Here is a 23,334-nt window from a genome sequence, read left to right as displayed (position 1 = left end):
ATCAATCAATAAATAAATGGTTCTGACATATCTGCTGGTCATTAGCGTAAGAAGTCATGAACCTTGTGAATGACATTACTTCTTTCATGGTCTCTTCTGTGGATGTCCTAGACTCCTGTGTGTGTAAATTCTTCTAATCATTCATATCGGAAGGAAATTACAGTGTATTTATGTTTTATCCATTTGCATTTTCAACATATATGTGTATCAACTCATAATTTGAATGAATTTACTCTACAATTAAGCTCCCCCACCTTGTACCTAAATTTCTTCTAAAGGTAGATATTGATAAATGCAGAGTGGTTAGAACAGTATTGCTATTGTGTTGAGAAAGGGAAGGAGAGGAATGGGTTGAAAAGGAGAATCTACTGATTTCTAGTCTATTAAAAGTTGTTTATTTTTACGTATGTGCATACATGTTCATGAGTATAATGGAGTGTGTGTGTGTGTGTGTGTGTGCATGTGTATATTGTGTGTGTGTGTTTGTGTGTGTATGCAAGACATACAGGACAGCCTTACGGAGTCTGTTCTCTTCTAGCACAATTTCCAGGGCTCTGACTCAGGTCATTAGACTTGTGGTAAGTACTTTACATACTAAGTCTTTTCAATGGCCCTTTACTGATTTTTAAATATTCAAGGTGTTTATACTTTAAAGGCCAGTTATTTAAGATTTGTACATCGGTTTGGAATGTATTTATAAGGGTCCCCTAAACATAATAATGTGAGGTTCTTGGCTTATCCAGGATCTGGAATTCTTGCTGTGACTCGCCTGCTTAGGTACCAGGTTTGGCTAGATGCTGAACATGTCTCCTGTGTTGTCTCTCAGACAAGCGAAGGTTGTAACCTGGTCTTGATCATTCCTGATGTCTGGAGGGTCTGGAGATAGTTCGAGGTCTTTTATCAAAATGGAGGCTTATCTTCCACCCACAAACAACACTGATCATTGTCTGAATTCCTTCTCTTCCCAAGAGAGAAGAGGAAGGAAGAAAAAGAGCCAAAGGGTCAGGGCTGGTGAGATGGTGACTCTTATCTTGATGGTAACCTCTGTAGCAAGGATGATGTCACATACTATCCTGGGTATTTATCAACTTCAGTAGATAAAAACTGGGAAGATGGCTCAGTTGATAGAGTTCTTGCTGCAGAAGTGTGAAGATTAGAATCTGATCCACAGCACCCTTGTGACATGCTGGTTGTGGAAGTGCCTATGTGCAACCAATCCCTGAGCCAGGGAGGTGGAGGCACAGGATCCCTGGGGCTTGCTGGCTAGCTAGGCTTGTTGCCCAGCTAAGTTTCAGGCCTGTGTGGAAAACCACCTCAAAGAATGAGAAAGTCACCTGATATCAACCTCTGGTCTCCACGCATGTACACATACATTGACCTGCTTATGCCCCCAACATGTACACATGCATACATTCAGTGGCATAAATAAAGTCTTTACGACAATACTGAGAGGAATAAACTGATCTTTTGAAATTATTGGAAGTGCAGAAAGGTTAATGGAAGAATTAGAACTTGGGTCAAAGTCTCCACTTTCGCTGTGTTAAATGATGGAGTAGAAACTTCTCTCTGACAAAAATCCAAGGTATTCCAAGAGACCCTCAGTCTCTCTATCTCCCTTCTTCTCTTCCATCCCCTTCCTTTTATCCTCCTTTTCTTCCTCCCTCCCTCTCCTTTCTTCTCACCTTCCTTCCTTCCTTCCTTCTTCCTTCCTTCCTTCCTTCCTTCCTTCCTTCCTTCCTTCCTTCCTTCCTTCCTTCTCTTCTCCCCCTTTTTTTCCTTTCTTTTTTACTATAATTTGAGTGATATCTAGGAAGAAATTTAAAGACAAGCTATCATTCTATCACTGTCCAACCAAATGCCAGTTTAAGATCTAGTAGACACCGGAGAAGGCAGCCAATTCAACTTTCTGCCCAACGCGGAGGTAGAGGTATCGTCACAACGCCTGGCTCAGAGCAAGTGTTTAGTAAACATTAGTTTCCTTCAGCACAAGAAAATGTGGTTGCAGTCTTGAACAGAATTCCTTCACCAACTACTTTATGATTTTATGAGGTATTCTATTCTAATGATAATCAGTTAAAAACACTATGAAATAATAGACTTCAAGGAGACATTCATTATACGTAGTGTGAATTTTAAGATGTGTAGCATTTTGAATGACTAGGTAGATACATAAATAATTATGAGAAAGGTATTGGTCCTAGATTAGTTTCTGTTGCTGTAATAAACATCATTATGTTTATTATACTTTGTTTGTCTATTATTATATAATGTTTATGATATTATTATCATGATCAAAGTAACTTGAGAGGAAAGGGTTTATTTAATTTTGCACCTTCAGGCAACAATTCCTCACTGAGGGAAGTTGTGGCACTCAAGCCTGGAGGTGGGAGCTGGAGCAGAGACCATGGAAGAACACTTCTTACTAACTCACTTACCCGCACCAACTTGTCTGCCTTCCCTACACAGCTCAGCCACCCTTGCCCAGAGATAGTGCTACCCACAGGGAGTGGGTCCTGACATATTAACCCGCCATCAAGAAAGTACCCCACAGACAACTGATGGAAGCCTGTGTTAGTTACTTTTCTGTTGCTGTGAGAATGAGATACCATAGCCAGGGAAACTTAAGGAAGAAAGGGTCTATTTCGATTTATTGTTCTAGAGGGCTAAGAGTCTGTCCTGGCCAGAAAACGTGGCGAGGGGCAAGCATGGTACTAAGAACGGGAAACAGACCTCACGTCAGGAAGGAGAGATTGTTGCTAGGAGTAGGGCCAGGCTAGACCTTCTCAAACAGGCTGAACAGCTAGGGACTGAGTGTTCAAACAGCTGAGCCCGTGGTGGATATTTCTCATTAAACCCCACAAGGTCACTTAGTTAATTGTCATCCCCCTTCCCTGATGTGTCAATTGGACAACTGGCGCTAACTAGGGTGGTATCCGAAGCAGTAGTTGCTCTAGAGATGGATTGGGATTCATTGGAAAAGCTGATGCCCCAGTCCCGTAGGTGACACTCAGAGGGGTCATTTGAAGTCATGTGACACTGTTGCAGATGAAGAGTCAATCAATATAATCCCTGTATTATGGAATGATATGGAATCAAGCCATCAAAGGATCCACAAGAAAGCTGAAATGAAAATAAAAACTCGTTCAGTAGATCTTCTACCCAGTTGGCACTAAATATTTTGGTCAGCTGATTCTTAAACAAGAAGACAAATTGGGGAAATAAAATAAATCAAAGACTTTGGTCTTTCTTAAAAAGTACTCAAATATCCTAATGTTGTCTCCTACATAACCTTTCTAAATATTTCACAGAGCGGGGGTGAGATTTCTACAGATGCCTCAGAGAACACTGCAGCACACAACGCAGCCACCAGGGTCCTGACCAAGAAAGGAGAGTGTGTGTTCTCGCTCCAGGTCCACCCTCACCTGGACACCACTTGTTAGCCAGTCATTTCCTGTGTTTCTCAGCGTTTGCTGATCAATGTTGCAGTCAGCATGACTGGAACGGCACTCTGTTCTGTTTTCAAAGTGATTTTTGAGCCACTCTGAATACCCTTTAACTTGTGGGTTTGCCTCACTCTGTTTGAGTCCAAATTTCACAATAACATAATGAAGCAAACCCTGTGGGAGTCTCTGTGTCATCTTAAATTTCAGGAAGCCACAACCTTGCACATCGTTTCCAGCTGCTCCCCTCACCCCACCGTTGCTATGCCCTGTGTTGTTCTGGCCTTGTTCTAGCTCGGTATTTGATGGGGTCCTGGGGTTGAAAACCCACTGCGTCCACTCCACCATGTTCAGAGTCTGCTCTGACACTTTGGAAATCTCCTCCTCGCTGCTGCTATGAAGCTTCAAGCACTCCCGTCCTTTCTGAGTAATCAAAGTTTTATTGTAAAAACCCATTTAAATCCCTAAAGAGCTCTGAAACATTCATTTCACTTTCCTGTCTGCTTCAATGGGTATTTTATGTGAATTGTGAACTTGGGAGACATAAAAGGGAAAAATTAAAAAGAAATATGTACATTCTGTAGAATCGGTAAGAAAACCATGAACAACATTTGGTGAGTAAACCACGACTGTGGAATGCGTTCAGCCACGCTGATATTGTCTTTCCATTTTCTTTATGATCTGCTCATACAAGGAAGACTGAACATTTATTTAAACTTTAGAAAGATCTTCACATTGCTTAAACATTTCACAATTTTGCTCTTGGATTTGGCCAACTTAGAGAACTACTTAGTTATATTAAAAGTGCGTTTTAAAAGATACCACCAGTCATTTTTTTTTTTTTGGAGAAACATCAATTTCTAAATATTTTCTCGATGTTTAATGTTTGTGGTACTATCTATGCACTATATAAGGTGAATTAAGAAATGTACAGATTATTTTCATTTAACGTCTGTTATGATAAAAAATCCAGTAGGTCAAATTCTGATAGCTGAGAACATAAATTATATATATATTTACTATATAATTTGTTTTTTAGATAAAGTAGGTAAGGCTATCCTTGAGCTTCTAATTCTCTTCTCTCAGTCTCTTGAGTGCTTGGATTACAGGTGTGTCCATGTAATCATTTTAGTGCTGGATGAGTACATGATGCTGTGAACAGAGAACTAGACAGAACTGCTGGAGACTGAGGTTTCTGTGTGTTCCTGGGAGAGCCGTGCCATGGGCTTTGAAGAGATCAGGAAGCCAGATGGAAGCAGCATTTAGATTGTGTTGAGTGAAGAGGTACAAATGTCATTCCAGCACCCAGGAAGCTGAGGCAGGGCCACAGGCTCAGTGGCAGTCTGCTGTACAGAGAACTTGAGGCCAGCCTGGGCTACATGAGTCTCTCTCTCTCTCTCTCTCTCTCTCTCTCTCTCTCTCTCTCTCTCTCTCTCCATATATATCTATATCTATATCTATCTATCTATATATATTCATATATATCTATATATATTCTGCCTAAAAGACTTAGTTTTAATTTTAAAATACTCTAACCAGATGAATGAACTTAATTTTATTAACTTTTTGCTTTTTAATTAAATAACAATGATGTCCATTTAAGAAACACAACTAAACAACACACACACACACAAATGCACTGATAAAATGAAGTTAGTTAACTGATTCATCACCTCAACTACTATTTATTTATTTATTTGTAGTGAAATCATTTGAAGCCTACTTTCTTGACAATTTTTATCTTTTTTGTTTCCTGCCAACTTTTAAGTCGACAATAGATTATTATTGATAACAGGAAATCTAGATGTCACCAAAGAAAAATTATGGGAATGCCAAAAAGCCAGAAAGATAGCCTCCAGAAAGCCAAAATATCATAAGGGAAGCATAGAAAACCTCAGACATTCCAGAAGTTTCACATGACACCCACGAGTTATGTATTATTATTTAGGCTAACCCATTTGTTATTCTGATTCATTAAGTTTTTCTTGGCAGTACAGTTGACATGCAGTCTTTCATATAAATGTCTAGTTCCTATCCTTCCTCTTTTTAAAAAAGACTCTTGTAATTTCACTTAAACCCTCAGTCACTGGAAGGAAGTAGAGCAGGATAAAGAGAGGAGAGGAGGCCCAAACAGCAGGGATCCAATGTCGGCACATAGACAGCAAAGGATCCAGGCAGCACATCAATAGGACCTTCCTAGACATGGGGGTGACTTTCTGCTGGATCCCGATCTCTTCTCTAGCAGACTCCACAGCTTGCGGCTTTGGGGTGTTAATAAGTGAAGCTGTAAACTTTTCCTAAGTCACATGGTCTCTTGCTTGGATTCTGTGGGGAGAAGAAAAAGGTACAAGATATGCAGACCTCTTGGTCAATTATTAGTAATATAATCCTTTTAAAATTGAGCCTATTTAAACAAGTTTGGGCTTAAAAAAGAAGAGGTACTACCAAGACAGAGGTTATGAGAGAGGAAGGAGAAGAGGGAGGGAGAGAGAGAAAAGGAGAAAGGAGCAAAGACTGAGAGACTAGAAACCATATTGAACTAACTTAGGCTGGAGTGGAACACCAACATAGACATCTTTATAAAATTTCCAAGGGAAGGTAACTAGAACATAGAGATATGAAAAGGATGGGGGATTATAACACAGGCTACTGCCATTGTTCTTGGTTTCCCATTAGAACTTGATGGTAAGATGCTGTTGTTGAAGACCCTACACGTAATGATCATAGTATATGGATAAATCAGGTTGCTATTACTAATGAAGCATCCTCGCTGCTGGCCAGCTCTCAGAGTACAAGAAGGCTGCTTGTGAACCTGAGAACTATACTAATAACTGGGCTGGCAAGGCACTGGGTATAATAGTGATGCAGCTTTTGGATTCAACTGAAGGTCCATGCTGTTGGAGAAAGCACATGCCTGGTACTGAAAACCTTGCAGGGAACCTATGTTTGGCGAGTTCAAAGACTCAGGGGGTGAACCTGCTACTATTATTTTGCAAAATGGATATAGTATCAGACTGCCCTCTAAAATCCTATCTCCTTACATCATGAGAGAACTTTCTTCATACTGTGAATGGTGGTTAATTCAGAGACTCACAACTGGTAAAAGCCCAGACAGTAAATGTCATGGCAGACATAGTCACAAGAGGAACATCTCTACTACTCCCCTTCTAGGGGCTTAGGGACCATCAAGGACGGGGAAGAAGAAAGATTGAGACGGAGGTTGGGAAGGACTGGAGTATAAGGTTGTCTCCCAGACACAAGAAGCCTTCGGAGTGAACTCATTCCCAGCAGCTGTGGTTGCCTGCACCTGACCTGTGCAAGGTCAAGTCAGGCAGCGCTCTAGCAGGGTGTCGGAAGGAGTTCACGAGTCCCTACCTGAGCCGAGGAACTATGCACAGTTAACGGCCTTTGGGGAAGGGAAAGTCAGTTTTCTTTAAGGATGTGGCTCCTGGTAGGTCAACCGCTCTCCAGTGAATGTCCCTACACCCAGAAGTATGTGGACAACACAAATTGGAGCCAAAGGGTTATAAAATTAAGAGGGGTGGGGGGACACGACACAAGTTTGTGGTGATATGGAGGTGGGGTGGATCTTGGAGGAGGAATGATCAAAACCATTGTATAAATGAAAAAATTCTCAAAGGAAGCTGGGTGTTGGTGGTGCACATTTTCAATCCCAGCACTGGGGAGGCAGAGGTAGAGGCAGAGGCAGGCAGATCTCCGAGTTTGCGGCCAGTCTGGTCCACAGAGCTAGTTCTAGGACAGCTGGGGCTACACAGAGAAATCCTGTCTTGAAAAAAAACAAGAAAAATTTTTAATTCTCCAAAGGATTCATACGGATATTTATTTTAAAAGATCAAGTCCAAACAATAGTCACACAAAAATATTTCCAAGATGACTTAATGCTTAACTAAGTTTGGAAACTATAGACTCAGAAGTAAGCCTGGCTCTTTGCTTTGTGAGAACATGTATGTGATATGATGTGTGTGCATGGGCACACATCCTTATGTGTGCATGTTTTGAGGCCAGAAGTCAATTTTGGGTATTTCTTCTACTTCTGTTCTTACTTTCTGAGACAGGGCTTCTCAGTGAACTTGGAGCTGGCTGTTTAGGCTAGACTGGTTGGCCAGTGAGCTCCAGGGTGCTTGGTCTCTGCTGGTCACAGGCAGGCATCACCCACATGGTTTTTACATAGGTCTTATAGATCTGAATTCAGATCCTTGTGCTTCTGCATGTGGCGTTATGACCTCTGAGTCATCTCTCCAGCCCTTGTTAGTGTTTTATCTCCATTTTATGATAATCATTAAAGTATAAGATTTTACACAAGTTGTCTGCTGCACCAATATTCCTTTAGTTATTTTTTTGAACCATTTCACAAACAATAATCTATAATAGCTTTGTCAACTTGGATCATTACTTTTTAAAAGGATATGTCAAGAAATAACCCTGGGCTTTACCATTGTCTAATTCTATCGAAGAAACATGCAGGTTTTCAACACCCCCTCCCCAATTGATTTAGCACTCCAGGCTAGTATCAGCAAAAACCCCTCTCTGTGGCCAGACAAGAATCACCAAGAAAATAAAAATTCCACTTAAGCCCTGGGTAAATGAACTAACTAACTTGAAATATGGCTTAATTCCTTCCTCCATGTACTTTGCAGTGCTAATGCAGTTGTACCATTTGAAATGAAAAGATAAGAAATGCTTTCTTTAAAATTTACAAATGAGACAAGATGCCTGCTCTCACTGCTCTCAAGATTTCTGGTCGGCATTGTGTAGACATCCTAAGTCATCACAGTAAGGCGTGAAAGCCAGTTACAAACAGAAGGGGTAAAACTGCCAGTATTCACTGATTCCTAGCTGATAAATACAACACGCTGTGAGGACCGGCTGACAGCCCCACCTCTTCTGCCCCCCCCCTCCCCGCGCCTTCACTTTATCTTCACGGCAACAGTACAGAGTGAAACAAAATGCACAACTTGCTGCCTTCTAGAGTATTAACCAATGCTGAACAAGCTCTGATCTTTAACAATTTGCATATGTAATAGCTACAGAAGCCTGGAGGTGTAGTTTCGTAGCAGTGCATTTGCCTACATGTTTGAAGCCTGGGTTCAATCCTTAGAATAGCAAAAAATAAATAAACAGGAACCAACAAAGGAAAAGCTTACCTAAATCTTGGCTAGAAGTTCGGTTCGAAGGCAGGTGGTGGGGGCTGGGTATGTATCTCGGTGGTGGAACGTGCATCAAAGCACGGTGGGTTCAGCCTCCAGCCCTGAATACCTGGCTGAGGAGCTGCAAACACCTCAGTGCGGGAAAAGAAAAAAATTTGCAGGCATCACGATCTTATAAGGATGGCGTATTTACAAAACTTATAAAAGTTCAATGAAAATTCCCAATTAAAAATCCCATAGAGACTATGTGATAACCCAACCTTAAAATACACATAAAAGAGCAGAAGTGTAAGGCAATTAGGGCCAGTTTTGAAGAATATAGTAGAAAGACTTCTTACAGAAAAAACTTACTTTAAAGTTTTAGCCGTTGAAATTGTGTGGTAATGTCAAAGTGGGCACGGGGGACACTTGTCAGTGGAACAGAAAAAAGACACATGACAGAGGTGGCGTTGCTAATTGGTGGTAAAGTCCATACCGTTCGATGTAGGTTGCCAGGGTAACTGACTGTTTTTAGGAAAGAAAATAACATCAAACCCTTAGTGTTCATAGAAGTCAATTACAAGTAGATTAAATGTTAATACGACTTCAAAGAAGGGAGTTTGATGGATGGTTACTGAGTTAGGTGGAGTATGCTGGTATATGCTGCTATGCCTTAGAGGGAACATAAATACGTATGCAATGTTTATTCCAGAAAGCTCAAAGAAATAGGCTTGGTGGCAAAACAACCTTGGAATCAGAGGCAGGGTGGTCCCAAGTTTAATGTCTGCTTACAGGCAGGCCTGTGAGTGCAAAGGGGATTTGTTGGGAAGAATGGTTTCAGGGGGGAGGTGGGGTGAATGGCTAAAATTTATTACATAAATGTATGACAATGTCAAACAACAAAAAAATTAAGGAAAAACAAAACAAAACCAACCAACTCAAGTGACCAGAAACCAGAGAAATATAAGAGGAGGATACTTTGTTTTTATTAGATTGGTAGAAATTCTATGTGTCAACACAGAAAGGTATGGCAGGTGAAGTAAGAGAAGGGATGAATGAATATGGTATGTACTCACTCATAAGTGGATACTAGTCATAAACGAAGGGCACTGAGCCTATAGGAGCATGGTTGGTTCAGCCTGGGAGTAAAATCTGGGTTCTCTAGCCAGGCGATGGTAAATGTTTTGTAAGGTCTACACTCTACAGTATGACATCTCCTATGTCTGTACTATCTACCTATGATTATGAATACCCGTAACAGGATGGCCTATGATAGGAAAAAGGTTTAATAATTAAAATGCTCTTGACAAAATAAAGTTACATAGTAGTTAAAATTAATAAATTGCAGCATCGGTTTTCAGGCCACAAGGCTGGGACAATTTTTGTTTGCCTCAAAAGGGTTAACGAGCTGTGTCTAGACTTGGATATTTTTGGTTGTCAAATTGTGGGGTTGTGGATATTACTGGAAGGTAGTGGACTGAAGCCAAAGCTATATTAAATATTAGGACAGACAGGACAGGCTCACAACAGTTATCCGTCCCTGGATGACAACACGGTGGGGTGGATGGATACAGTCAGAGCCACAGTCCTCTTGGATTAGTGTGGTAAAAGGCTAATCCACCCGCTGTTCTGGAAATAATTGTGCTTTTTGAGACAGTATTTTAGACTTTTTATTTATCCAAAGTTCTTTATTTATTTATTTCAAGAATTGCATTTATTTGCTTCTTTGTTGGGGAGGAAGGTGAATATGTTCATGTCATGGTGTACTCGTGGAGGTCAAAGGAGGTTGCTTCCTTCCGCCATGGGATTGAACTCAGGCTGTTTGGAGGCAAGCCTCTGAGCCATCTTGTCGACCCCAATATATTTTCTTTTAAACCTTGTAGTTTTTATAGCTTACCACTTTGGATCACAATGCTGGTTCCTGCTGAGACTTCCATTTTGACTTGTGGGTTTAACTTCCAAATGTTCAAGAATTTTATATGTTTCTTTCTATTTTATTTCTTAAAATTTTGTGGCTAGAGAATATGCTTTAAATGATTTAAACTATTTTAAATGTCTTTGAGGTTGAGGTTGTGGTTTGTCTTAATGAGTAGGCTATGTATAAAAATATGTGTATCTTTCTGTGGGCTGGAGGGCTTGGTAAATGTGATGTAGGTCAATTTGGTAGCTCATGGTGGGTATTCTGATTGCTAATTTTTTGTACATTTATCCTATTGATTTCTGAGAGATACACACTGCAGTCTGTCCTCATGCATGCCTCAAGTATATCTATTTCTGTCTTTGGTTCTAGTTTTTTGTTGTTGTTTTATGTATTTGAAGGTGTATTGCCAAGTATATTGTACTGTTATACCTTCTGGTGAGTTGACTATTTTGTCATTAAATGTTTCCTACTACTCTAATTCTTGGATGTGTGTGTGTGTGGTTGTCCTCTTTGAGGTTTGTTGGATCTTGTATCGGTGAATATACACCTCTTACAATATTATGAGAGGTTTTGTGTTTGTTTCTTGGTCTTCCTGAGGCAGTGTCTCGTGACAGGGCTTAAGCTAGCCTTGTACTCACAATTCTCTCCTCTCTCTCTTTCTTCCAAGTGCCAGGATTACAGGTGGGCATCATCATGCCAAGTGATATCAAGGACATTTTTTCCTCATTATTTTCAATTATTTTTCGGCATTAATTCCTTTCTCTTTTATAAGTAATCCTCTGATGGCCGAAATGCTAGATATATTTTTCTGATTGTTCCTGGGGCTGTATTTGGTTTTTAAAGGCTCCCCCTTCATTCTCAGATCATTTGTGTAGGTTTGTTAATCCGAGGAGATCTACAGCCTAGCCCATGGTCTACTCCCGCATTCTCGTTATGCTACTCTGCGTGTACAGTGGGTTGTTGAGAGCTGTGTCTTTCCAGTCCTAGCGTTTTTCTCTTGCTTCTTTGTTAGCTTCTGTTTTCCTGTTGTAATCTGAATTTGTGCATGCATTTCTTCAGCATTCATATGTACCGTGGGAGGAATAGTTAGGACGGATGCTTGATGCCTTCATGTAAAGCTTCCAGTTCAGAACCATGGGTTTAATGACAATTTAAAAGAAATATAGTCACCCTCCCCTCTTCCACTCTCATGCTGAAGGTCAAAGTCAGAGCTCTGAGCTATCCCAGCCAGCGAGCACCCCACCATTGAGACACACCCACAAACCCTGCCCCCACCACTGAGACACACCCACAAACCCTGCCCCCACCACTGAGACACACCCACAAACCCTGCCCCCACCACTGAGACACACCCACAAACCCTGCCCCCACCACTGAGACACACCCACAAACCCTGCCCCCACCACTGAGACACACCCACAAACCCTGCCCCCACCACTGAGACACACCCACAAACCCTGCCCCCACCACTGAGACACACCCACAAACCCTGCAAGGTAATTGTCGCTATTTCTCCTTTTTATCACTTCTCTGGTCTACTCTTTTTTAGGCAGCTTGTGCCTGAAAAACATTTAACTGCGAGGCTCTTGGACATTCTAGAGCTAGCCGTGGCCAGTAGGAAGAGTGCGGAATGGTTGGGACTGCCGCGTGTGTCTCCTGCTGGACGCTCAGTAGTGCTTGCTCGGCTGTGTTCCCACACTGGGAAAGCCGCAGTGGAAAGTCAGCTGTTTAGCCCGCTGCCGCCACAAGAAAGCTCTCTGTTTCCTCGTTCTTCCCACTCTTCAGTTCTTGGCCTAACGTTTGCTGCTCACTTGTAATTATCTTCCTTTTCTGAGACCTCTCAATCTTTCATTCTGTTCCAGTTTCCCATTCCGGGGAGTTTCATAGCGAGGGAAGAGCCGGTTCCTGCTTCAGGTCGGTGCTGCTTCAAGCGGCCAGGTATCAGCACCACCTGGAGCTGGTTAGAAATGTAGATTTCCAACCCCTCTTCCTAGACCTACTCAGTGAGAAGCGCTAGGACAAGGGTTCTCAACCTGTGGGTCTCGATTCCTTTGGAGGTTGCCTCTTAGACATCTTGTATATTGGATATTTACGTTATGATCCACAACAGTAGCAAAATTGCAGCTATAAAGTAGCAATGAGGGGCTAGAGAGATGACTCAGCGGTTAAAAGCATTGTCTGCTCTTCCAAAGGTCCAAGTTCAATTCCCAGCAACCACATGGTGGCTCACCACCATCTGTCATGAGGTCTGGTGCCCTCTTCTGGCCTGCAGACATACACACTGACTGAATACTGTATACATAATTTTTTAAAAAAAAAAAAGTTAAAGTAGCAATGAAACAATTTTCCTCGTGGGGGTCACCATGAGGAACTGGATTATAGGGTCGCAACCTTAGGAAGGTCGAGAACCACTGTCCCAGGGAGTAGCACTCAGGAACAGCCTTGCACATTTCAACGCCATTCGTTTCCACACTAGAGTTTGGAAAGCACTACCTTAGCTGAGTAAGCTGTGAGACTCTGTGAACAAGACTTCGGGAAGCGCTTGGTTGCGACTATAGCTGCCCGCAGCCCTTTCAGCTTTCAGGTTTGAATCTCGTGTATTTGGCGTGTTTCCACGAATCTTTCCTATTCGGGAGATTCTTGAAGAAGAGACAGGATTTGCCGAGTGGGAAGGGAAAGCGATGGCAACCAGCGCACAGGGAAAGCCGTAAGACCGTCAATGCAAGGAGTAGGCGCGGCAGGCACTGGCGAGGCAGTAAGGGAGATGTCCTCACGGGGGCTGCCAGACCTTCTGAGGGTAGCAGAGGGGGTGGACACAAGCGCCAAAGAGCATGTTTATGCAGAACTTATGTCAGGCAGCTGTGTGACTATGTGCAGAATCTGGTTTGGACGACTAAGAAAGCCGGGCACTGTCTCAGCATCTCGTGGATAAAGAGTCAAAATCGCTTCACGAGTGTGCCGCATAACTGATTGACTGTTGAGCCTCTACTAGCCTCAGGGCCTGTCCTCCCAGAGTTCAGTAACGGACTGGTAACTTAGCCAACTCCAACTGGGAACATCTCACCATTAATACTAATAACTCAAAAGGTGGGATATAGATTTTGCTAAGTTCTGGCAATACCTTGTTGGTCACCAAACTCTCAGAATAAATGTCTGAGCAAATGGTGACTACAGAGGCTGGTGACTTGTTCAGACAAGTGAGTCCTGCAGAAGGTGAGTCTTCCAAACCTTTCCCCGTTCGTTCAGCACTTTAAAATGGGTCTTTCTCTTTTCTTTTCTTTTTTTTGAAACAAAAATTGCACTGTTTTCAGAAACTGGCCTGCAATAAAATTGAAAATGCAGCTGTTAATCAACCCCCAGTCCCCGCAGAAACCTAAGAAGGAATTCGGAGTGATCTGTCATCTCCACACGTTACCTGGGCAGACTAAGCTTTGACCCGAGGAATGTACGTGCAGCCATATTGATACAATAAGTCAGGTTGGGATCCAGACTTCAGCGTTGAGGGGTGGTGCTAAGGTAGACAGCAGAGCCTCTCCAGCCGGATTGTGCCGCTGAATTCAGCTTCATTCATCTTATTTTAATGGCCCCATTCATTTTGCGCAGGAAAGCGTTGCTATTTGGTTTTCTCATCATGGCCGGGTGTGATGTGCAAGCATAGAAGGTTCGGAAGCCAAACAGACTGAAAGAGAGTCCTTGTGGATAGCTGGGGAAGAGACTGCCTGATATGCCTGACAGTCGCGTTCCTGGATGTCTCCTAAGAAAGCCCCTCTCGCAGCAGTAGAGTGGCCAGGTCCCTCAATGGGTCTGGTGCCTCAAGTAGAGGCCGTCAGAGAGTCCTTTTTCTCTAAGTCCAGAACATGTAGGTTATGAAGTCTCACCCCAGCTCCATGGAGCATCGTTAAGAAGCCAGCCTCACAAGCTGCTTGTTCTGAGAATGCGGAATGCAGTCACTGTGTTGACTAATGAAGGGAAACGATGACCTGAACTGGCCTTGCCAAGGAGCAGGACCTCTCATTTCCAGAATTCCTAGGATTGGATGAGTGACCAGAACTGAGGAGGGAGACTTGAGCGGCGACGGCGCTCTGCTGTAGTAACAGTGACGAGGGAAGCGAACGGCCACTACGTGCTGACTGTATTTAACCTCACTTTTTGAACTGAACAGCCCATTTTTCCTTTTGGATTTGCCTAACTTACTGCTCCACCGGCTGAGTGAGTAGAAGTAGGCTGGGGCTCGTTGTTTCAGCGTGGTGGTTTGTCAGGCCTCAGTATGTCTGCCCTCGTCTTGCCTAGCCAGGCTTTCTGCAGGCGCGGCTGCTTGTCATGTACCTCAGCACCTACACTGTAGCACGGAGTGGAGCGCTATCCCATTTTCTCAGTATTGACCATACTTGACCCTGCCACTCCCTCCCAGTCCCCCGAGGAAGAGCAAGCAGATAGACTGGGAAGCCCATAAGAGCTAGCTAAGGCTTGGAAGGTAATGCCGTGTTGGTTTATACTTCCAACAGGCAGCATACTTTCTGTTAACCGGCTCGTAGAAAACTGCAGAGAAACAAGGAAAGAAAACGCTTCCCAACTTTTCTCCCCTGCTCTCTTTACTGTCGACCTGTATCATCCTGTTGCGGCTGACTTATACAGGGTTCCCGAGGAATACATAATTTGTTTTAGACCCTCTTATGCAGTCTGACAAATGCTCCTGTCAGATTCTGCTGCCTCCGTTAAGGCATTAGTCTGAAATGTCACCTGCTTACGTTAGCAATTGTTCGTGGAGCCTTGTCACTTCTTCGAGAAAAAGCCACAAGAAAAGATATTGTGTTTGGTGGCTCTCACTCCCAGCCTCTTTCCATACTGCTAGTGCCAAGATAGCTCCCAGCATACGTTGCCTGTTAGGAGGAAATTGCATGGGAGACCAGATTTCATTATCATTAAATAAAAACGCCATCGGGGAAATCATGGTGCCTTTAGCTGGGCATCAATGACTCCCCTCCAGTCTTTCAAAGCCAAACTCCCTCTCCCCTCATCCATATCGTGTGTGAAAACAGCTGCTTTTTCTTCTAGGAGGACCGCATTTGTGCCGAGTGCACAGAGCCCTGAGAGATAGCATCGTGTGGAGTCACACCATCCCAGGTGGGTGTGGGTAAGGGGAGGTGGGGTGGGGTGTCTCATCAACCTCCCTCACAGCTCCTCACACACTATTAGAGGCATTTTCTTCTACAGGACGTGACAGTGAGGAACTTGGTTCCCATGGCCTATGGTTCTGATTTCCATGGGTTCTCCATCACCCTCAAAAGGTCTCCATTTCATTCCTTTATTGGTCTGGTGCTGTGGAGTAACTGGATGAGGGGCAAACACCAGAGGGAAAAACACCTTTTGGGTGTAAAAATCAGAGAATTCTGTTGTTTTCCACGTCCTTTTAAAGCTGCAACTTGGAAAGTCATTTAGCAGAGGAAGGTTTGCATAATCTTGGAGATTAAGTTTCCAGATGTGGTTTAAAAGTTTGATACAGCAATAACCTGACCTCGGCATCACATCCATGACTGGAAGGCTGTCAGGACAGAGAACACCCCTTTAGAAATACCCTCTTTAAATGCGTTGCTCTGTAGCTAGCCGCTGGCATTGGCAGCGATTTCCTGTCCACTGTAGTATTTTTTGTTTCACCTTTAATTTCTAAAGTTGTTTCCTAAAGTAATGTCGCTGGTGAAAGCAGGCCGCTGCTGGAGAACTGAGTGCCCTCTGTTCCCTTCCAGGGGTCTGGGAAAACCATCACCTGCAGAAGCTGGGCCAGGTCTCCCCAGATTGTTGGGAACAAAGACGACTCCATCCCGAGCCAGCAAGTCTTGCATCTCGGGCAACGGGGCCAGGCTCAAGCTGAGAAAGCTCATCAGAGGCTCACACACTGCGGCTGCCTTCGTCAGATCTCTGGGGGTGAGAGTTTCTGCCAGTGCCAGCGGGTCAGACTGCCCTGTGAACAATGACAGTTACATCGTGAACCGTGCTTCTCCCTTCCAGCTCTCCCCGTCATACACTGTGTCTCCCTCTGTCCAGCCACTTAAGCCGAACCACGGTCTCTTTTTGTGGGACCTGGTGCCTTCTAAAATGAGCCACAGTCATTGGCTCTCCTGTCTTTCCCGCTACTCAGATGGGAAAGATTTTAAGCTTGGCTCCCAGAGTTTTCCTTTTTTTATTTTTTCCTTTGGAAACTTTTGTCATTGAATTAGGGAAAAGATTGAGCGAGGCAAGAGGTGATGGAAAGCAACTTTATGCAAAGAGGGAAAACTAGAAGGTGAAGGTGAGGAGGATCCCTCTGAGAGTGAACATTGAGAGGTGCATGCTCTTATCGCCTTCACGGGGTGACCTTTGGCACTGTCATTAAGTGAAAGGGAAATGGCAGACTCAGCATTTTTGTCCATCCTGTCAGGACTTTCCCAACCCCGACACATTTCCATTATCAGCCTTCCGGGCTGTCAGAAACTCCCTAGAATAGCTACACATCAGGATGCTTTCCTTCTCTCTTAAATGTAATGTCCAAAATGCTGGAGGCAGATGGTGGGAGTCTTTTCACTGGAATGCAAATGCATCACTTAGGAGGGAGAAGATACCAGGACCAGATCTCCCCGGAGAACAGCACTGGTGCATCAGATTGCAACTGGTTTACTGAGTTCCAAGAGGAAGGGATGAAGGAGAGGTCATCTCTGAGGGAGGATTGAGGTTCATTTTCTAATACGGTCCTTTGATGTCTTGCCACTTAGCAAAGATGGAAGAGAATAAGGGTCATATTTAGTAGATGGAGAAAAGGGAGACAGTAGAATGTACCTGAGGAGCTGAATACACAAAATCTTGGTGAACTGGTGTCTTATTGGTCGGTTAGATATATGAATAGGAAATGCCTTAAATACTTCAGCATTTGTAGTATTTAATATGAAGAATATGGATTTAATTTGAAGATATGAAAATAGAGAATAAAAAAATGCCAATATATTTTGCTACATTGATTGTACTTTGCTGTTGTTGTTTTGTTTTGTTTTTTTTCAAGACAGGGTTTCTCTGTGTAACTGTAGGGATACTGGATCTCACTTTGTAGACCAGGCTGGCCTCAAACTCAGAGGTCCACCTGACTGTACTTCCCGAGTGCTGGCATTAAAGGCGTGCACCCACACCTGGCAATTGTTGGTACTTTTATTCTAGTTTACAGATAGACACAAGAGCCATCTTTGTATTTTGGCCCAGTGAATTGTGGGTAAACTGACTTGGAGAGTCACAAAGGGTAGCTGATCTATGGCATTGGCTTAGAAATTGAAAGATCAAAATCTGCTTTTCCATCCACTCTTGAAACCCCATCTGTGAGTACGGATGGGTTTTATGGTTTATAAATGTTGAGTTCACCAGTGTGAAGCAGTAATAAGCTTTTGCTATAATATATAAACTGCTCAAGGGATAAGGTGAATCTGACAATGCCTGTAGTTGTCTCCTGGTCTAATCCAAAGGCTACATGGTTTTTATCACTTTATTGTCTGGTGTGGAACAATTGTCTATATTCTGTCAATTGTGTTTTTAAATAAAGGCTGATTGGCCAGTAGCCAGGCAGGAAGTATAGGCAGAACAACCAGACAGGAAGTAGAGGTGCGTCAATGAGAACAGGAGGATTCTGGGAAGAGGGAAGCTCCCTCTGCAGTTGTGAGCCCTTCATGGAAGAAGGAAGATGTGACCTGCCCCACCAAAAAAGGTACTGAGCCATGTGGCTAACATAGACAAAATAATGGGTTAATATAAGTTCTAAGAGTTAATAAGAAGCCTAAGCTAATGGGCCAATCAGTTTATAATTGATGAAGACCTCTGTGTGATTTTTTGGGGACTAAATGGCTGTAGGACCTGGTTGGAGGACAGAAACCAGGCAGGACAGAAACCCAGACAAGAATTGTCTATGGCGAATCTGCCAAGAGAAGAGAGGTGAAATCAAAGATCCATTTTCACACATGGTTCTTTGGTTTGGTGGGAGAGAATGTCAAAAATCTCAGCTAAGGAGCATTTTGGAATGACATTCAGTGTGACATTGCTTCCTTTCTCCTTGACAACAATAAAGACAATGATGGTAGGTTAGCTGTTGGAGACTGGTCTATGGACAAATTATTGCTGTGTTATTAAGTTGGTAGTGAGGAAATAGTGAATAGGTAGAAAAAGGAAAACTTCTCCTTTGACAAGAAGTCTGACAGAGTCTCCAAATAGTATTAACCCATGAACTAAGAACAATTTCCTACCCAAATCAATGAAAAATATAATAGTGGGTTTTGGATTGTTTGTGTCTGTCTGTCTATGTGTGTAGATTGTTTGTGTCTGTCTGTCTGTGTGTGTAGAGGTCAGATGTCAGTCTCATGGGTTTTTTTTTTCAGATTCCATCCACCTTGTTTTTAAAGACAACGTTTCTCACTGGGACCTGGGATCCAACAATTTGCTGGACCGGCTAGGCAGCTAGCCCCAGAGATTCACCCATCTCTTTCTCCCCAGTGCTGGGATTACAGACAAAGACTTCTTCTTCTTCTTCTTCTTCTTCTTCTTCTTCTTCTTCTTCTTCTTCTTCTTCTTCTTCTTCTTCTTCTTCTTCTTCTCTTCTTCTTCTTCTGCTTCTCCTCCTCCTCCTCCTCCTCCTCCTCCTCCTCCTTCTTCTTCTCTGGCTGAGCTATCTCTGTAGCCAAAGTTACTCATCATCATCATCATCATCAAAGAATGATGGATCTACTGTGTTTGAAATGGTAGTGTTTGAGGGAACAGTAAAGGCTAGAATTCTTTGAGTTATAACAAGTATTTCCTTTGTTAAAAGCATGCCACTTTTATTTTTTTTTAAAAAAAATTTTAATGAAATCTATCTAAAAGATGTAAAATGTGTTGAACTGAAAAGTTTCCTTGTTGATTGTTATTAGGTGGAAACCCTTAACAACCAGGTGAACACGAAAGCAGCATGTATGTCAAAATCAATGTGAGGTCTTATTTTTTTCTTCTAGTAACTTGTGACTTGTAGGGTTTTTTTTAAATGCCAAAATTCAAATATCTCTCACCACTTAATTTTGTGTTATTAACATGACAGCACTCAAAACCCACTCAGAAATGAAGTCACCTTTAACCTTAATAGCTAAAATTAAGCAAAGAAGGCAAGCAACATTTTGGGGGGCTCAAGTATTTTCAAGTACTTAGAACAGCTCCTTAGTGTCTGCTTTCAATAATAAACACAGAGCCAACTTCCTGCTCTCTCTACAGTGTGAACTATTAGTCACTCACTTAGACATTCCCTTGGGGTTGCAGCACCCTGTCTCATTTGGATGAGTCACTTTGGAGGCTCTGAAGCAAAATGTTGGTGAAGGAAGCTGTTCAAGGAGGGATTTTTGTCAGCGTCCTTTGTAGGGCTAAGTGATGTGAACAGATCCTAGCAACCAGAGGCAGAAGCTTAAGTAAACGTGAAAAAGTGCAGCTCTCAAAGGCACTGATCTTTTTCTACTATGTTTGTTGTAATAACTAATTTTTAAAAATTCAAATTTTATTTTTTCACATATGTGCAGATGTGCCTGTATTCTGGCACACATGTGTAGTTCAGAGAACAGCTTGGAGGAATCCATTCTCCCCTAACACCTGATCCAGGGTATTGGGCTGAGGTTGTCATTCTTGGCAGTGGGGACTTTTACCCACAGAGCCATTGCCTTTTAAAAGACATCATTCAGACTTTATACCAACCAGAACTCTTTCTGACTGTGCAAGGACCACTTGACTCTCTCTTATAATCATCTTCCCCTGAAACATCTGGAATAAGCAAAGTTTAATTTTCAGTAGATTCTACTGGACCTATGTCCTAGTCGGCAAAGCAATCTTGCAGGAATGAGGTAGGTGGGTCTTCTGTATTTCTGTTGCTTTCATTGGTTAATTAATAAAGAGACTGCTTGGCCTGATAGGTCAGAACATAGGTAGGTGGGGAAGACAGAACAGAATTGTCGGAGAAAGAAAGCAGAGGCAGGCAGTTGCCATGACTCTCCTCTCCGAGACAGACGCAGGTTAAGATCTTTCCTGGTAAGCCACGAGCTCGTGGTGCTACACAGATTATTAGAAATGGGCTGAATCAATATGTAAGAGTTAGCCAATAAGAGGCTACAGATAATGGGCCTGGCAGTGTTTAAAAGAACACAGTTTCCATGTAATTATTTGGGTAAAGCTAGCGGGGAGCCGGGCCACAGCCCGCTGCTCCCACCACTACACAGGGATATTTATCATTGAAATTAGATATCTAAAACAAGAGGTAGGAGGGCTCCGCAGTGAAGAGCACCGGTGGCTTTTTCAGAGAACCTGGAGTTCAGTCTCCAGCACCCACAGAGATTATGATACCAGCCATCTGTAGCTTCAGGTCCATCCAACTTCCTGTTCTGGCTTTCACTGGTACTGTATGTACATGGCAAACAGACACACAGGCAAGTCAAACACTCATACTCATAAAAGTAAAAATAAACAAATCTTTTCTAGATCATTGGAAAATGTAAAGATATTGACAGAGGATCCTCCTGGCTCAGTGCAGAATGATGACGTCATAGAACACATGGGGAAGGGTAAGAGGAGCTGTTTGCAGGAATTGTCACATGGACATACTGCCACGGTGATAAAATAGGATCAGAGTGGGAGAATCCATTTTCTGTGAAGCAGTGCTTCTCAGCCTGTAGATCACAACCCCTTTGGGTCAAACAACACTTTCACAGGGGTTGCCTAAGACCCTCTGAAAACACAGATATTTACATTAGGATTCATAACAGTATGAAGTAGCAATGAAAATTTTATGGTTGGAGTCAGCACAGCATGAGGAACTGTGTTAAGGGGGCGTGACACAGTAAGAGAATCCAAGAAAGATTTTTCTCCTGGTACACCTGGAGCTACAAAGGTTAAGTTTGGCCCAAAGATGTTCTCGAGCAGAAATGCTACCCCATGTTTAAATGAAGAAAAAAATTAAAAACATTTAGTAAAGTTAATAGTGGCTAAACTTCTAAATCTGTGCTTGTGAAATTCAATGCTTCAATCTGCTAATTTGCCAAGGCATGATTTACTCACAGTTCATAAACACATTTAAGTGTTCAGTGAGGAACACACAATCTTCTCAAAATTTGTGGGAGATTGAAATATCAAATCCTCCTTCAGTGTAGAGGATGAAAAAGTCACGATGCATGCACGTCGTACACACAGTGTTTTATAATTATATTTATGCACATATAATATGCAATACATTATAATATGTTATATATAATACTATACAATACTAAATCTATTTGCTTGTTTGAGTTTTCTGAGAAATGATCTTACTATGTAGCTCTGGCTGTCCTGGAACTTACTCTGTAGACCAGGCTGGCCTCCGACTTAGAGATCCACCTGCTGATCTGAGGTGCGGAGATTAAAGGTGTGCGCCACCATGCCCAGCTTATGATGCATATTTTTAAAACGGACATTAGTGAAAGACAGCTGGCACACACCAAAACCAGAACCAGAAGTGATGTCTTCTGGTGTGGGAGAATTGTCTGTAATCTGTCAATCATGTTTTAAATAAATGCTGATTGGCTTGTTAGGAGGTATAGGCAGGAAAACTAGACAGAAAGTGGAAATGATGCAAGGAGAGCAGGAGACTTCTGGGAGGAGGAAGTTGATTCTTCCCTCTCCTGCCCAGATCACCAGGTGTAGATGGGAAAACCAGACAGGAAGTGGAAATGATGCAAGGAGAGCAGGAGAATTCTGGGAAGGAGGAAGTTGATTCCTCCCACTCCTGCCCAGATCACCAAAGCAGCAGGATGTGAGCTGCCCCACTGAAAAAGGTACTGAACCACATGGCTAACATAGATCAGAAAAATGGGTTAATCAAGATGTGAGAGTTAGCCAGTAAGAAGCCTGACCTAATGGGCCAATCAGCATTATAACTTATTGAGATCTCTGTGTGGTTGATTTTGTCTGGGACTTGTGGCAGTGGGGAACTGGGTGGGACAGATACCCAAACAAGCAAGGCCCCTCAAAAATGGGTTAATCAAGATGTGAGAGTTAGCCAGTAAGAAGCCTGACCTAATGGGCCAATCAGCATTATAACTTATAGAGATCTCAGTGTGATTTTTCTCTGGGACTAAACAGCTGGGGGGCTGGGCAGGATAGAAAATCCACACAAGCAGGCCCAGCCTTTTCTTCTACAGTCTTCCTTCCTGTTGGGGGTTCCTTATCTTTAGATGTGGCAGGGAGATGGGTCCAGCACCTTTGGTGGAAGAGCTAACAGCTGTTTCCAGGGCTGGAGCTCTTTAGAAAGCTGTAAGCTCCAGAACTTGTGGGTTAACATAGACAAATGAAATTCAAGCAGTTAGCGTCTAAGGTGAAAGGTCTGACTTTATGGGAAGTTTCAAGGCAGACAATGGGGACTTTTCCCCCAATCACTAAAGCAATACATAGTTATTGTGTAGAGTTTGGGAACTTTAGATGAGCCAAAGTCAGAATCGCTGGGGTGGGGTCGATGGCTCAGTGGGCAAAATGCTTACTGTGCAAGTCTGAGAGTCTGAGAGTCTGAGTTCAGATCTTTAGCTTCCATGTGAAATCCTGTGCATGACAGCTCACGCCTACAATGCTAGGAAGTGAGGTAGAGGGCTGGCAGAGGCAGGCCAGTTCTTAGTTTAGACAGAACAGTGAGCACTGGGTTCAGTAAGAGACACTGTGCAAAGCAATAGAATAAGTAATTCTTATGGGACTCTCTTCACCCAAATGTACAGGTAGAGTCACCTACACACATGTGGACACACACGCATAAAACACACACACACACACACACACACACACACACACA

At 42.9% G+C, this 23,334-nt stretch overlaps 1 long non-coding RNA gene across 2 annotated transcripts in view; it reads left to right on the top strand.

Moving 5' to 3' along the window:
* Positions 1-17,673, top strand: part of LOC125416334 (uncharacterized) — a 74,065-nt gene extending 56,392 nt beyond the window's left edge. The window contains exons 5-6 of one of the 2 annotated variants that reach the window (XR_015004834.2): positions 15,564-15,632; positions 16,253-17,673. This is a non-coding gene — a long non-coding RNA (uncharacterized LOC125416334). Of the gene's footprint in view, positions 1-14,111; positions 14,706-15,563; positions 15,633-16,252 lie in introns of those variants that run through there. The other variant, XR_015737409.1, reaches the window with a different exon arrangement.
* Positions 17,674-23,334: the final 5,661 nt, after the last annotated feature.

This window comes from Myodes glareolus, chromosome 1 (genome assembly GCF_982192425.1).
Source record: "Myodes glareolus chromosome 1, mMyoGla1.1, whole genome shotgun sequence".
Taxonomy (NCBI): Eukaryota; Metazoa; Chordata; class Mammalia; order Rodentia; family Cricetidae; genus Myodes; species Myodes glareolus.
This window is presented reverse-complemented; position numbering and strand designations above follow the sequence as displayed.